Consider the following 16,002-nt stretch of genomic DNA (forward strand, 5'->3'; position numbering starts at 1 on the left):
TCAATGGCTACAATCAGAAACTTTCTTTATGTCGTGGCCATGGGGAAAGGCCCCAGAATATCCATTCCCCACATAGCAAAGGGGATGGGTGAGTTGATAGAGGTCAGCATCTCGGGGGGTTGTCTAACAACAGGTGCATGCTTCTGACAGCGGTCACACTTCTTCACATATTCTTTGGCATCAGCCATCATTTCTGGCCAATAAAAGCCTAAACGAGTTATCTTATGAGCCAAGGCCCTTCCCCCCAAGTGTTGCCCACAAATACCTTTATGCACTTCTTCAATTGCCAAGCGTGCCTCATCGGGCCTGAGACACCTTAAGTAAGGAACCACGAAAGATCTTTTGTACAGAATCCCATCTATCAAATAGTACCTTAGTGCCCGAACAGTTAACTTCCGTGCTTCAGTTGCATCGCTTGGAAACCAACCGGTTTGAATGTAAGCCTTAATGGGATCAATCCATGACGTCCCCAGGCCTATAGGAGCCACAAGCTTAACATCTATGCTTCGTGTCTTCAAAACACGGAAGTACACACTTCCTGAACTTTCTTCTATTTCGGATGAAGCAAACTTTGATAATGCATCTGCCTTAGCATTTTCCTCCCTTGGAATGTGCTCAACATGGCATTCATTAAATTGGGTCATCACAGCCCTTACTAGGCGGACATACTTAGCCATCGTATCATCCCTTGCCTCAAATTCTCCCTTTACCTGGGAAATGATCAGCTTCAAGTCTCCACGGACCTTTAAGTTTTTGACTCTAAGTGTTCCAGCTAGGCCAAGGCCAGCTATCAGGGCTTCATATTCTGCCTCATTGTTTGTGGTTGGGAAGTCTAGCTTCATAGCATACTCAATTAAGAACCCATCAGGGCTCTATAAAACCAATCCTGCTCCACTGGAGTTTGTTTTTGATGCTCCATCAAAATAGAGAACCCAATATTCTTTCTCCTTATCATCCTTCTCTTTATCCCCGTTATCGACTCCCTTGTCTTGAGGTTTCGTATCTTTCTGCCCCCCGACTTCTTGGTTGGGTATGGTACACTTCACCATGAAGTCAGCTAGCGCCTGGGCTTTTATCGCCGTTCGTGGCTTATACTTGAGATCGAACTCTCCCAGCTCTATTGCCCACTTAATCAATCACCCACTTGCCTTGGGACTGTGAATGATATTTCTCAGTGGCTGATTTGTTAGCACCTCAATTTGATGAGCTTGAAAGTAGGGACGCAGTTTTCTTGAAGCCATTACCAAGGCTAGAGCAAATTTCTCAATAGTTGAATAATTCAACTCAGCGCCATGTAGAATTTTGCTTACATAGTATACGGGTTTCTGGATTTTCAATTCTTCCTTAACCAACACAGCGCTCAAAGCACTTTCTGAAACGGCTAAGTACAAGAATAAAACTTCATTCAAAGCTGGCTTGGCCAATAACGGGGCCTGGGCCATATACTTCTTTAACTCTTCGAATGCCTTCTGGTTTTCCTCATTCCATATAAAGTCCTTGATGTTCTTTAGTGACTTGAAGAATGACAAGCACTTGTCTCCTGACTTGGAGATGAATCGTCCTAGCGCAGCAACCCTTCCTGTGAGCTTCTGAACATCCTTGACGGTTTTTGGTGGTTCCATGTCCAGAATTGCCTTTATTTTGTCGGGGTTAGCCTCTATCCCTCTCTTGGAGACCATTAATCCCAAAAATTTTCCAGATCCTACTCAGAAAGCACATTTTGTAGGATTTACAATCATCTTGTGGTACCTCAGGACCTCAAAAGCTTCCCTCAAATGGGTTATATGATCAGTCTTTGCTAGACTCTTGACTAACATGTCATCAATATAGACTTCCATAGTCTTACCAATAAGGTCCTTAAAAATTTTATTTACCAACCTTTGATAGGTGGCTCCTGTATTGTTAAGACCAAATGCCATAACAAGATAACAATAAACACCAAAGTCAGTGATGAATGATACCTTTGGAATGTCATTCTTGTGCATCTTAATCTGATTGTATCCGCTTAATCCATCCATGAAACTCAGCATCTCATGCCCAGCAGTGGCATCAATCAAAGTATCAATCCTTGGCAATGGAAAATAGTCTTTAGGGCATGCATCATTCAGGTCAGGGAAGTCTATACACATCCTCCACTTTCCATTAGCCTTCTTCACCATTACCGGGTTTGCTAACCATTCCGGAAATTGAATCTCCTCAATGAAACCAGCCTCTAAGAGCTTTTCTACTTCCTGCTTTATAGCCTCTTGTCTTTTCGGGGCAAAGTTTCTTTTCTTTTGTTTCACTATCTTTCTGCTTGGATCCACGTTTAACTTGTGAGTAATCAGCTCCGGGTCTATGCCTGACATATCAGCTGCTGACCATGCGAACACATCACTATTTTCTTGCAAAAATTTCACCAACTTCCCTCTAAGGGGCTCCTCTAATGTGGCTCCAATGAAAGTCATCCTCTCAGGGTCCTCGGGATCTAAAGGAATCGAAACCAAGTCTTCTGCTGGATTTCCTCTCTTCTCATCATTTTCTCAGACATCCATATCTTCAATAGGAAGAACCTGCCCCCCCCCCCGACTCCATCTGCCCTCAAAGAGGCCACATAACAGCTTCTAGCCATTTTTTGATCTCCTCTCTTTTCTCCAATCCTGTTTCGGGTGGGAAACTTCATGACTGAATGGTAGGAAGAAGGAACTGCCTTGAAGGCATGTATCCCTGTTCTTCCCATGATAGCATTATAGGTTGAACTAGCTTTTACCACTACAAAATCTAACATCTGCGTTGCTTGCCTTGGTTCCATACCTATGGTGGTTGGCAACTTGATTATCCCTTCCACAGGACATTCTAATCCAGCAAATCCATATATCGGCATGTCGGTTGGTGTCAACTGGGAGTCGTTATACCCCATCCTTAGAAAGGCGTTATGGAGCAAGATATCCACTGAAGCACCATTATCCACAAGGACCCTCTTGACCGGGCTATTTCCTATTACCGGTGTTATGACCAGCGGGTCGTCATGAGGAAACTTCACACCCTCTAGGTCAGAATCATCAAAAGCCAATGTTACTTCTGTCCTGGCCCTTTTCGGGGCTTCTCCGACAATATGCATAACCTCTCTAGTATATGCTTTTCTGGAGTTTTTGGATAATCCAGCGGCAGTTGGACCTCCAAAGATCGTGTTTATTATAGGACCTCGAGGTCGCGGTCCTCCATAAATTGTGTTTATAACTGGTCCTCTAGGCTGGGGGTTTCGCCCCTGATCGTCTTGGTCCCTCCTACGATCTTCAAAGTTCTTCCTTCCATTATTATTCATGTCCCCTCCTTCTCTAGTGTATTTGTTCAATCTTCCTTTTCGAATGAGGAACTCAATTTCATCTTTTAGCTGCCTACACTCATCGGTGTCGTGACCAACATCTTTGTGAAATCTGCAATACTTGCTCTTGTCTAGCTTGGCAGGACCGACCTTCAGGGGCTTAGGCCAACGAATATCTCGATCTTTCTCGATTTCCATCAAGATCTGGCTTCTAGGAGCATTCAGCTTAGCGTATTCGGTGAACTTTTGCTCAGGTCCTCCCTTCTTGGGGGTTGAATCAGAGTTTTGCTCAGTTCTAGGATACTTGTCCTTAGCGATATACTCCAGATCAGTTTTTTGCTTCTTGCCTCCAGTGGGCTCATTACTTACTACGGTCTTCCTCATGCTTTCTTCAACTTTAATATACTTCATTGCCCTCTCATTGAGCTGTAACATGCTTTCAGGGGGACGTTTGGCCAAGGACATCTTGAAAAACTCATCCCTAGTTCCTTGTTGCAGTGCTATCATGGCTACCTTATCATCAAGATCTGGGACTTTTAAAGCCTCCTTTGTGAAACGATTCAGGTAATCACTCAAGGATTCCTTTGCTCCCTGCACAATACTCATAAGAGACGCTGAACTTTTCTTATGGACTCTTCCATTGATGAACTGCTTAATAAAAGCCTGACTTAACTCTCTAAATGACCCAATGGAGTTTGGGGGCAAGCGACTATACCACCTCTGAGCCATACCCGACAGGGTTTGAGGGAAGGCCCGACACTAAATAACGTCATTCACGGGTTGCAGCAGCAGTGCATTAGAGAACGTTCTAACATGATTAACGGGATCTCCCGTGCCATCATAGGCTTTGATAGTTGGCATCTTGAACATTCTTGAGATATGGGCATTCATTATCTCTTCAGTGAATGGCGGAGTAGGATCATCAGGATCTCTAAGGGGAAGAAGATTGCTTGGATCAGTCCTTGGGACAACAACCCTTCTCCACACCAGACCATCCAAGTCTATGACAGGAGGAGGATTTCTCCCCCAAGGGGTATCTGGAATCTGGTGGTCAGGTGTGCCTCCAAGTCGCGCCTCAGCCTTTGGATTTCAGCCTCATGAGCCCTGATCCTTTCTTGCACTTCTTGGGGATTCGCCCCTTGGGTGCTTTGGGGGCGTTGTCTTCCATCGGCCATCGGCTCTTTGCCAGGACGCCTCCTTCTTGGGGCCACTTCATCATCCGAAGATTCAGAGTGTCTCTCAGTGTAAGGACTAGATAATTCCCGATCCTCGGGGATAGGAGCCAAACCTCGTATATAGGGAGGCGATTGCCCTCGTGCTTCACTTCACGCAGCATGTCCACTTCCTCTAACCTCGGGGTAAAGGGGCATCCCATAAGGGGGTTAGTAGTAATAACAGTTGAATATTCATACCCGACGGGTCGAGAATTCACATGTACATATACTTGTTGAACTTGAGGATTCATACCTTAAATAGTCGGGGGAGTCGTCCCTTGTGGCTGAGGTTGAGTTGCCCTTATCTGGGCTTCTGCTTGAGTAGATGCATAAGTTGAGTGGGGAGGTATCTCCACGGTTGAAGAAATCACCTGGGTTGTCCCCGATGGTGTTCCTTCCTCCATAGCTCTAATTGTTCTCCGTGTTCTTGCCATGGTTATTGTTGTGCTTTCCCACAAACGGCGCCAAATATTATGGATTAAAAACTGATATATATAATTGCTGTATTTATTACTAAGGAACGTGAGCTTCGAGGCTCGATTTGACTGCTCTTGTGTTTCGTGACTCAATCTGCCTTAACAAGATGCCTACGTACCTTGCTGATTGCCAAGGATCAAGTCAAAAAATGTAGTTCTGATTTGTGGGGTGAGGCCCCTTATATAGATGTGGGTGATGTGGATCTCTCCACAAATAAAGAAAGAAGAAGAAGAAAAGGGATAAGAGAAGAAGAGGATATTTCAAAAGAACACAATCAATCCAGAAACGTGAACTTTGAATCTCAAATTGCTTAGATCAATCCAGAAACTAAGTAATTTGAATCTAACCTTCAAAACAATCCAGTAATTAAAGTTTAGAGAAAAGAAAAACTACTCATAGTTAATCTCAAAACACAAGTTTTATATCATCCATTGTCTCTTGTCATTGTCAAACCCCATTGTAGTGAGCAACAGATTAATAGGCTGATCCTCAACCAAATTTCCTTTCATATTCACATCATTCTCCCCCTCATCAAAAAAATTTGCCCTCAAATTCACATCATCCAAGTAAGGAGAAAGGTCACCCACATTAAAAGTTGCACTAACACCGCCAAAGTTACTTGGTAGATCTATCTTGTAAGCGCTATCTCCATAAGCTTCAAGTACCTCAAATGGACCATCTGCCCTTGGCATAAGCTTGTTCTTTCTTTTGCTTGGAAACCTTTCTTTTCGTAAATGAACCCAAACAAGATCTCCAGGTTTGAATATAGGTTGCTTACGCCTCTTGTCGGCTCGAGCCTTGTAAAGTGCATTCATCTTCTCAATCCTCTCTTTTACTTGCTCACAGGTCTTCTTAAAGACATCCAAACGATTCTTGGCATCAGTGTGAATATCATCTTTGTGTAAAGGAAGCAAATCAATTGGAAGAAATGGGTTAATACCATAAACCACTTCAAAAGGAGAACGGGAGGTAGTAGAAGAATGAGATCGATTATAAGCAAACTCGGCATGACATAACTTGATATCCCAATCCTTTTGAGTCTTGCCTACTAATCCACGAAGTAAGGTACCTAAAGTCCTGTTAGTCACCTCAGTTTGGCCATCCGTCTGAGGATGATGAGATGTGCTAAATAGCAACTTAGTTCCAAGCCATCTCCATAAACACTTCCAAAAGTGACTCAAAAACTTTGAATCTCGATCAGAAACAATGCTTCGTGGAATACCATGCAAACAAACAATCTCCTTAAAATAGAGATAAGCAACATGTTGTGCATCATCCTTCTTAGTCATTGGAATAAAGTGAGCCATCTTTGAAAAACGATCAACGACAACCATTATAGAATCCTTCCCTTTTTGCGTTCTTGGCAAACCAATGATAAAATTCATACTTACACTATCCCATGGAACTTCAGCAACAGGAAGTGGAGTATACAAACCCTTAGAAAATGTACTTTTGGCCTTTTGACAAGTAGCACATCTAGAAACCACTGATTGAACATCTCGAATCATTCGAGGCCAGAAAAAACTCTCATTTAACAAATCCAAAGTTTTATGCACCCCAAAATGGTCGGCAATAGCACCACTATGTACTTCACGAACAAGTAACTCACGCACACCACAATGAGGAATATAAAGCTTATTCCCCTTAAAAAGAAACCCATCTTGAATGGTGTAATTCCGAGTTGGAGAACTGAATTCTTGTGCAAAATCAACATCAGATGCATACAAGCCTTTAAGAAGCTCAAAACCAAGAATTTGAGCATCAACCATAGCTAACAAATATGCCCTCCTTAAAAGAGCATCTGCCATGACATTAGACTTTCCTTCTTTGTATTTTGAGGAAAATATGAAAGATTGAAGAAATTCCACCCATTTAGCATGACGATAGTTCAACTTTTGCTGTCCATTAATGAACTTTAGCGCTTCATGATCAGAATATAGCACAAAAGGTTTGGGACGCAAATAATGCGACCAATGATCCAATGCTCGGACAATAGCATAAAACTCACGATCATAATTAGAATAGTTATGTTTTGCGCCAGTCAGCTTTTCACTAAAAAATGAAATAGGTCTTTTTGCTTGAATCAAAACAGCACCTATACCAACTCCACTTGCATCACACTCAACCTCGAATAGTGTATTAAAATCTGGTAAGGCTAAAACTGGAGCATTACAAAGCTTTTCCTTAATCTCATCGAATGCCTTTTGAGCTTGATTAGACCATTCAAACTCACCCTTTTTTAGTAGCTCGGTAATAGGAGCCGTAATAGAAGAAAAGTTTTTGATAAATCTTCTATAAAAAGAAGCCAATCCATGAAAACTCCGCACCTCATGCACGGTTTGAGGAACAACCCAGGAAGAAATAGCTATAACCTTTTCAGGATCAACTTGTATTCCACAATCAGAAATAATATAACCAAGAAACGAGATACGCGATACCATAAAAGAACACTTCTCGAGTTTACCAAAAAGTTTCTGGTCTCGCAACTTTTCAAACAAAAGTCTAAGGTGATGCATATGCTCAAATTTATCTCTACTATAAACCAGAATATCATCAAGATAGACAACGATAAATTTGTTTAGGAAAGGACGAAGTACCTCATTCATGAGCCGCATAAAGGAGCTAGGGGCATTGCAAAGACCAAAAGGCATCACCATCCACTCATATAATCCTTGTTTAGTTTTAAAAGCTGTTTTCCATTCATCACCTTCATGAATCCGCATTTGATGATATCCACTTCGAAGATCAATCTTAGAGAAAATCGTCGCACTATACAACTCATCAAGCATGTCTTCTAATCGAGGCATAGGGAAACGATATCTGATGGTAATGTTGTTCACCGCTCTAGAATTAACACACATTCTCCATGTTCCATCCTTTTTTGGAACTAGCAAAGCGGGAACCGCACAAGGACTCATACTCTCGCGTACAAGACCTTTTTCAATCAAATCTTCAATTTGTCTCTAAAGCTCTTTAGAGGCCTCTGGATCACATCTATAAGCAGGTTTATTAGGTAAAGGAGCACCAGGAATAAGATCAATTGCATGCTCGATTCCTCGTACTGGAGGTAAACCAGTAGGTAACTCATCTGGAAAAACATCACCAAATTCAGCGAGCAAATCATGAAGAAGTGGATCTGAATCGCCTTGCACCACTAGAAAAAACAGATTAGACATCGGCTAAAAACCGATGTCTATGAACAAAAAAATCTGATGTCTTCGTGGGTGATGTTAAAGACCTCTCATTTAATATCGGTTTTAAACTAATGTTAAAGAAGACGTATAACATCAATTTTCAAAGATGTTAAATTTTTAATGCATATCTAATTTTCATATATTATCATAATATGATATTTTTATCAATTTACACATATGTGAGATAAGCAAAATATTTTTATTTACCCATTAAACTGATGTTACTAATACCAGTAACAACGGTTTTCAAGATAAACCAATGTAAACATAACTTTTGATATCTGTTATTTATTTCAAACCGATATCTATTGTAGTATTTAACATCGATTTTAATCGGTAATACCGATGTCTAAATCTGATGTATTAAGCTTTGACAGACATCATTTTCCATTGTAATGATGTATGTACCTATTTTATTAATGCACATTTTAAAAATATAGATACCAAAAATTTGCCATACCAATGAACTACCAAAACTAATTATTGCACAATACCAGTAATCTATAAATCTAACTACCAATATTCAAACATCTGGTACAACAGATTCATCTAGTCCAAACATCAAATACTACACATATCCATCCATATATTCTACTACTGTCTATATAAAGAATTTGACTTGGTACTGGCAATACTACCAACAAAAACCAAACTAGAAAGTAAGCAAAATTTTCCAGGAGTTGTGAAGATCTGATAAGATCAGTGCTATCGAATTGCTTCTTTCCAGGCCCCAACTCTATCCCAATTACTCTACTTGCAAAGTTGAGAGCACGAAGAGTTTCACTCAAGTCATTTTCATTAGGATTGATTTGTACCAGCACTAATGTTTTCGAATCTTCGCCTACATATATAACAGTTTATTAATATGAATACAATAAAAAGTTCCTTATTCCTCAACTCAGAACCAAAAATGGACAAAGTACCTAATGAGTCTTGAAGTAAGTGAGTAAGCTTGGAATTCCTACACACAAAGAATAAGTTACAAAACTAAAAATAGAATCTAAGCCATAAGTAAAGACTTGCATTTCTTGTTTTCTACCTGAAAGGAATATGAGGACTCTTGGTTGCAAGAGAAGATATAACATCTCCAAGTGCAGAAAGAGACCGATTAATATTCTCCCCCTTCACCATAACACGATATATGACAAAGTAAAGTAAACTGAACTTCGAGAATGATTTTAATAGTAATGATATTCATATTAGTAAACTCACCAATGGGATCGACTACTGTGCTCTTTAGCATTTGTTGATCCAACTACCCTCGCTACCATGTTCCCCAAATCCTGCATTCATGTTAAAATCCTGAGAAACAACAGAAATCTGCACAAACATTGGACTATTTGCAATCTGATTATTACTGTAACTAACAGGATTCACAGGATAAACATTTGCGGGTTCACTTTGTCGGATTGGACCAACTCCAGAAGAACTAATCATTGAAGACGCCCATACAAGCTCAAAATTCTGTCCACTGTGATGAAGAAGGTTTTGCGCAGTAACATAACTAGATTGAGGCATAATACCTACACTCACATTTTGTCCTTCTGAATTGGTAGAGTTTAGACAGGTAAATGCAGTACTATTGAGTGACATATAATCTGGAAGCTGGTTTTGTAAGCGTGTTGTACTTGAGAATAAGTAATAATAACAAGCTTCTCTTGCCATATATCAAGTTTAAAATGTGCCTATATTATGATCCTATCATGTTTGGATATTATAAGAAAACCTGCACATAAGGAGGGATTCGTTATGTCAGTAGACGTAAAACATGTACATTAGACCATAAATGGGCATACTGAACACGACTGGGAATTTTACATTGCATTCCCCTGGTTTTATTAATTCTTGGCTTCCTAAAGTCAGTTCCACGGATTTAAATTATCCCTAAATTCACTAAAACTCATTCAAAGTTGCTACATTCCTTCGTTTGACAGTTCCATTTATACAGTTTTTAAACGGTGGTGCCTTATATTATATATGTTTTATGATTCAAGTATCGGTATCAATTAATTAAGACCAAAACTGCAGGTTAAAGTGATCATTAAGCCAAATCATTACCTTGTAAACTGGGCCAAAACCACCTTGTCCAAGCTTGTTTGGAGAAGAAAAATTAGCAATTGATATCAAGATAGTTTCCAGACTGAAAAATGTCAACTCTATGTTGATGTCATTCTTCAAAGTTTGGCTGCTAGACAAGTTTAGATTACTAAATCTGAAAATATCTTTTCTCAATAAGTTTTCTTCTGCCCTCAGCGATTTTATTTCTTTCTGTAAATATTAGATATATTTGATAACTCATACTACATAATCTTTATAAAAATCCTTAAGGCCTCTTCTGCTATTACAAAGAAACAAGTTAAAGATTTGGTTTACCTTTCCTCATTATATCCTTTATTTTTCCACCAGTAAAGCGAAAAACAAGAGAATAGAAATGCTACAGGAACAACCACTGCAATGATGATTATACGCATTCTCTTTTTGTTACTTTTCTTCCTCTTCAGCATCAGATTAGCTGCTGTTACAAGAAATTGCAAAATACTAATTTTAATGATAATGACAACGAGCTAAAGATTGAGCTAATTAGATGTACAAACCGAGTTCTGCTGCATCTAATCTTAAGTAGAAGTCTTGTCCATCTACATAATGATATTGTTTGACATCATTAAGCTCCCCGAACCATGCATAGCAACCACGACCACCAACATTGACATCTGCGCTGGCATAGGCAGTGCAGTTGCAGCTCTTTAAACACACTTCTTCACACTGTTGTAAGCTGAGATTACCCTAAAATATAGAAAATTTTGCATCAGGAAGTTTAATGCCAGGTAACTTCAGAAACCCCTCTCCAGCACCTTTCCTACAAGTGTGAAATCAGTAAGCAACATGTAAGAAGTCAGTATATTCATTACCACATGTTACTATATAATGCATAAACTTTAAAGAACCTCAATGACATAGGTTCATATATAAAATAGAAACATATGGCTTCAGCAATAAACATCAATGCTAATCTCAAGTAAAATAAATTACATCAACACAGGGAACTAAATGGTGCATAAAGTACAGGAAGTTGCATGATGTGTGTTCATATGTGAAAGAGAACAATATCAAACGCTCGAGGCTTCAGGCATAACCATTAATGTGAATTGCAAATACAAAAAATAAAAAATACTTTTTCGAAACAAGATATGGTCTGCAGGCTATCTCAAATACTAAGCATTCTAATTCAATTTTCTGAAATTTATAATAGAAAAATAATCTAGAACCCACAAAGCAACCGTTCTTGAAATAAAAGTCAAGAAAAGGCTAAACCAAACAGTTATAATCTCGAAACAGCCAAATTAGAAGCAGCTCATCTCAAAATGGGTACCACAATAGCATGAAGGATAAACATGGATGGTTGTTTTAGATTAAAAACCTTAACAAAAAGGTATTAAAGTCAAATTAGAACACAGATATCAGAATTCTAGAAAGCAAGTCTTTAATATATGTAAAATTCTCAAACTTTACCTACTAGAACAACAACATCCATTAACATAATTTGTAAAATCAATCAATAGCAATGACAACATACATGGATCTAAACACAAATTACAAGAAATGCATTCAACTATATTCATCAATACATAGTACACAAACACACATAGATAGATTACCAAAACAACAAACTCCCAGCAATGAAAGGTCAGCATTATGTAAATTAATGTCGAAACGAGATTATTCAACTCAGCAAGCTTGGCCATAATGGTGCTTTCTGCACCAGGTACAATGAGAGAATACACATTGTGTAGTTGCTCAGCGTTCCTTATATCTTCAGTAAGACAGTAAGTGATCACTGTAAATATTAAAGACTCACCATAATTATAGAATCAACTTCACCATTATTTCAACCTTCATTTTCCGCAACTCTTTTCCTCTTCCTGAATTCAACCACAACGGTACATAAGCAATAATACAAGTTAAACATAAAAGAAAGCAAGGGATTTGTATCTCATACCCTAGAAATCTAGATGCACAATACCAATTAGGGCTTTCAAACACTAACAAAACATATACGAAATTTTGTAAAAATTAAAGGACAAAAAAAATCAAAAATTAGAAATTTAGATATTAGTTAAACAAAAGGTTAGGGTTCTCACAACCTCCTTCAAGTATCAAAAGTAAGAAAGAACAAATTAAAAAAACTACAATTTTGGATTAAAAATTCCACTATGTGAAACTAAATTGGTTTTACATATAAATGCAAGATTACCCACTAACCAATTCAAGCTTTGTAGCTTCGAACAAATCGAATTGAGTTTCTAACTAATCTACTCGAACAAATTGAGTTTCGAGATTCCAAATTCAAGTTAGGGTGTAGTAGCTTTAGCTTGATGGTATATGGAAGTCGAGATAGATATAGAGTTAGGTGAAATTTAGGTTTTTCCGTAAAGGGGTGAGTTTCAGAGAGAGCGAGAGAAAGAGATAGATATATCAGATTTGTGTTTAAGTGATATCAGATCAGTGTTTATGTTTTAATTTTAATGTGTAAAGTTAAAAAGGGGTGTAAAGTTGAAAAGTGGGGGGAGTTTGAAAAAATTCTAAGGCGGAAGGGGGAGATTTAAGAGGAAGTTGAAATATTTGGTTGAGAGAGAGAGAGAGAGAGATCAGATTTGTGTTTAAGTGATATCAGATCAGTGTTTATGTTTTAATTTTAATGTGTAAAGTTAAAAAGGGGTGTAAAGTTGAAAAGTGGGGGGAGTTTGAAAAAATTCTAAGGCGGAAGGGGGAGATTTAAGAGGAAGTTGAAATATTTGGTTACGCGAGAGAGAGAGAGAGAGAGTGATATCAGATCTGTGTTTATGTTTTAATTTTAATGTGTAAAGTTAAAAAGGGGTGTAAAGTTGAAAAGTGGGGGGAGTTTGAAACAATTCTAAGGCGGAAGGGGGAGATTTAAGAGGAAGTTGAAATATTTGGTTACGGGGAAGGAACGTGTGGATTCAATTTTTTAAAATAAACTTACAACATCAGTTAAAATTAAAAAACTGATGTCAATGTTACTCAAAGACATCGGTTGTCATAAACTGATGTAAAAACTACATTTTACATCGGTGCCATCAACAACCGATGTCTAATAGGCGATATCTATTCTACTTTTTCTAGTAGTGTTGATTAGGAGTTATTTTCTTTATAAACAAAGCATATACTATACCCCCATTTGTAGCCGCCTCCTTTTCAAATTCTTTTCCTGACAAAAATAAGCTAGTTTTCTTCTTTGAATCACGCATATGTTCATAATACTCATTAGGAGACAAAGGTTGAAGTTTAATACGTTTACTCCCAACTTGTACCGAATAAACATTAGTATCACCTTCATGCATTACCTTTCTATCAAACTGCCATGGTCTTCCAAGTAAAAGATGACATACACTCATAGGAATTACATCGCACCATAACTCATCCTTATAACTACCAATCGAAAAACTCACCAAGGCTTGCTTTTTCACGTCTAAACCTTTCGAGTCATCAAGCCAATTCAACTTATATTGTTTCTCATGAACACGAGTTGGAAGATTTAGCTTATTGACCATGTCAATGGATGCAACGTTCGTGCATGATCCACTATCAATAATCATATTGCAAGTCCGATCCCCAACTTTACACCTTGTGTGAAATAAGTTTTCTCGTTGATCAGTATTTGGTGTAGTCTCTGTGTGTAAAATCCTACGAACAACAAGCAAATTAGCATCATTCTCTGCATAAGCAAGTTCATCTCCGTCATTATTGACTAATTTCTCTTGAGTCACTTCTGGGAGAAATTGTAAGAACTGTTCCTCTGCATCCCACTCCATGTATTGCTTCATAGTAAGAGTTCTTCTAGAAGGATACTCACTTGTAATATGTCCTTTACCTTGACACTTAAAACACTTTCGTCGACTATCGAACTCTTCTTTAGACACATACACTTTCTGCCTTTCAGCCTTCTTCTCGGCCGATGAAGAAGTCTCTGGTTGTGCAGTAAAGCCAGTCGATTGACTTTTCAGCGAAGCTTGTGTAGAGTCATCGGAAAAATTAGATTTAAACTGTCCAGTCCCTTTGGAAGTACCAGACCCAAACCCTTTAAAAGTATATTTCAGTTTCTCCTCTTCTTGATGAGATTCTATTTTCATAGCTAGCTTGCAAACATCATTAAACGAGCTATATGAATGTAATTCTACCTTTTTAGCAATAGGTCATTTTAATCCACGAATAAACCTTACAATTTTCATTGTTTCTTTTTTCTCCAAGTCACAAATTAAGCATAATCTATCAAATTCAGCAACATACTCTGAAACACTCATTGTATCTTGAGAAAGGGAGGTGAGCTTCAAGTATTGTACCTGTTCGTAATCATCCGGAAGATACCTTGCACGAAGTTTTTTCTTTAAAGTTGTCCAAGTCATGATCTTTTCTTTTCCAGATCTAGCTCTTCTTGCCTTCAGGTTCTCAAACCATAATCCTGCATTCTTTATAAGTCTGATCGTAGCAATTTGAAATCGTGTCTTATCATCAAACCGCTTATAATCAGAAATCTTCTCAACTTGTCGAACCAATTCAAGAAAATCGTCTGGGCTGCCTAATCCTGTAAAATCATCAAGTTTAATCCCACGGTCATTTATTTTAAAGCTTTTCTCTTTAGGTGAAACAGAATCACCCGAATCAACAAGTTCATCATGTGTCTTGTCGTTTTGCACCTTAAGTAAAAGTTTACCAACCGCTTCCAATCTAGACTCTGTTGAATCAGCAAGCTTTTCCGTTCGTACATCTATATCCTCCAATTTTTTAATTAATTTCATGAGTAACTCATCGGTAGCCATATGAAAAATATGAAGGGGAAAAAAAATTCTGATGAACAGTGCACGTGAACAGTAACCCGTGAACAGTAACCCCGTGAACAGTAACCTGTGAACAGTAACCCCGTGAACAGTACCCGTGAATAGTAAAAAAAAATTCAGAACCTAGATCTCCCAACTATTAGGAAATTGGAGAAAAAAAACCTTGGCTCTTGATACCAAATTGATGTGGATCTCTCCACAAATAAAGAAAGAAGAAGAAGAAAAGGGATAAGAGAAGAAGAGGATATTTCAAAAGAACACGATCAATCCAGAAACGTGAACTTTGAATCTCAAATTGCTTAGATCAATCCAGAAACTAAGTAATTCAAATCTAACCTTCAAAACAATCCAGTAATTGAAGTTTAGAGAAAAGAAAAACTACTCATAGTTAATCTCAAAACACAAGTTTTATATCATCCATTATCTCTTGTCATTGTCAAACCCCATTGTAGTGCAACAGATTAATAGGCTGATCCTCAACCAAATTTCCTTTCATATTCACATCAGTGGGGGTCCTTGAATTGGACTTGGTGTAGGAGACTTGGTGGTCAAGTCTCTGAATTAGGATAGACTTAGGAGTCCTAGGCAGTAGGAAGCTAATTCCTTATCCCATGAGGTTCCTTGTAGGCCAATCTACAAGGATTTATATCCCCATTAGGACTTATCTTGATAGCTGTTTTTCTCCCTTATTTATTAATTATGAAATTAATAAATAATCAGGGCTTTGAGCCTTCTTTGTTCCATCAGGCCTGATCTGGTCCATCAGGCCTGATCAACGTGTTAACCTTTCTGGTCTGAATATCATACATCTTCTTATTGGGCCTAGCAGCCCACATCTTCTACAATCAATGCAATATTTAATTATACAATCCGGATTTATTTATCCCTATCACTTCTTCTCATCAGGCTTGGGTGTCTCATACACAGTGTCCAAGGGGTTCTTCAAAGATGATTTTGGA

At 38.4% G+C, this 16,002-nt stretch overlaps 1 pseudogene; it reads right to left on the reverse strand.

Annotated features, from left to right (window-relative positions):
- Positions 1–5,414: 5,414 nt before the first annotated feature.
- On the reverse strand, positions 5,415–15,025 carry LOC141695251 (uncharacterized; annotated as a pseudogene).
- Positions 15,026–16,002: the final 977 nt, after the last annotated feature.

The sequence above is a fragment of the Apium graveolens genome, chromosome 1 (assembly GCF_009905375.1).
Source record: "Apium graveolens cultivar Ventura chromosome 1, ASM990537v1, whole genome shotgun sequence".
NCBI lineage: Eukaryota > Viridiplantae > Streptophyta > Magnoliopsida > Apiales > Apiaceae > Apium > Apium graveolens.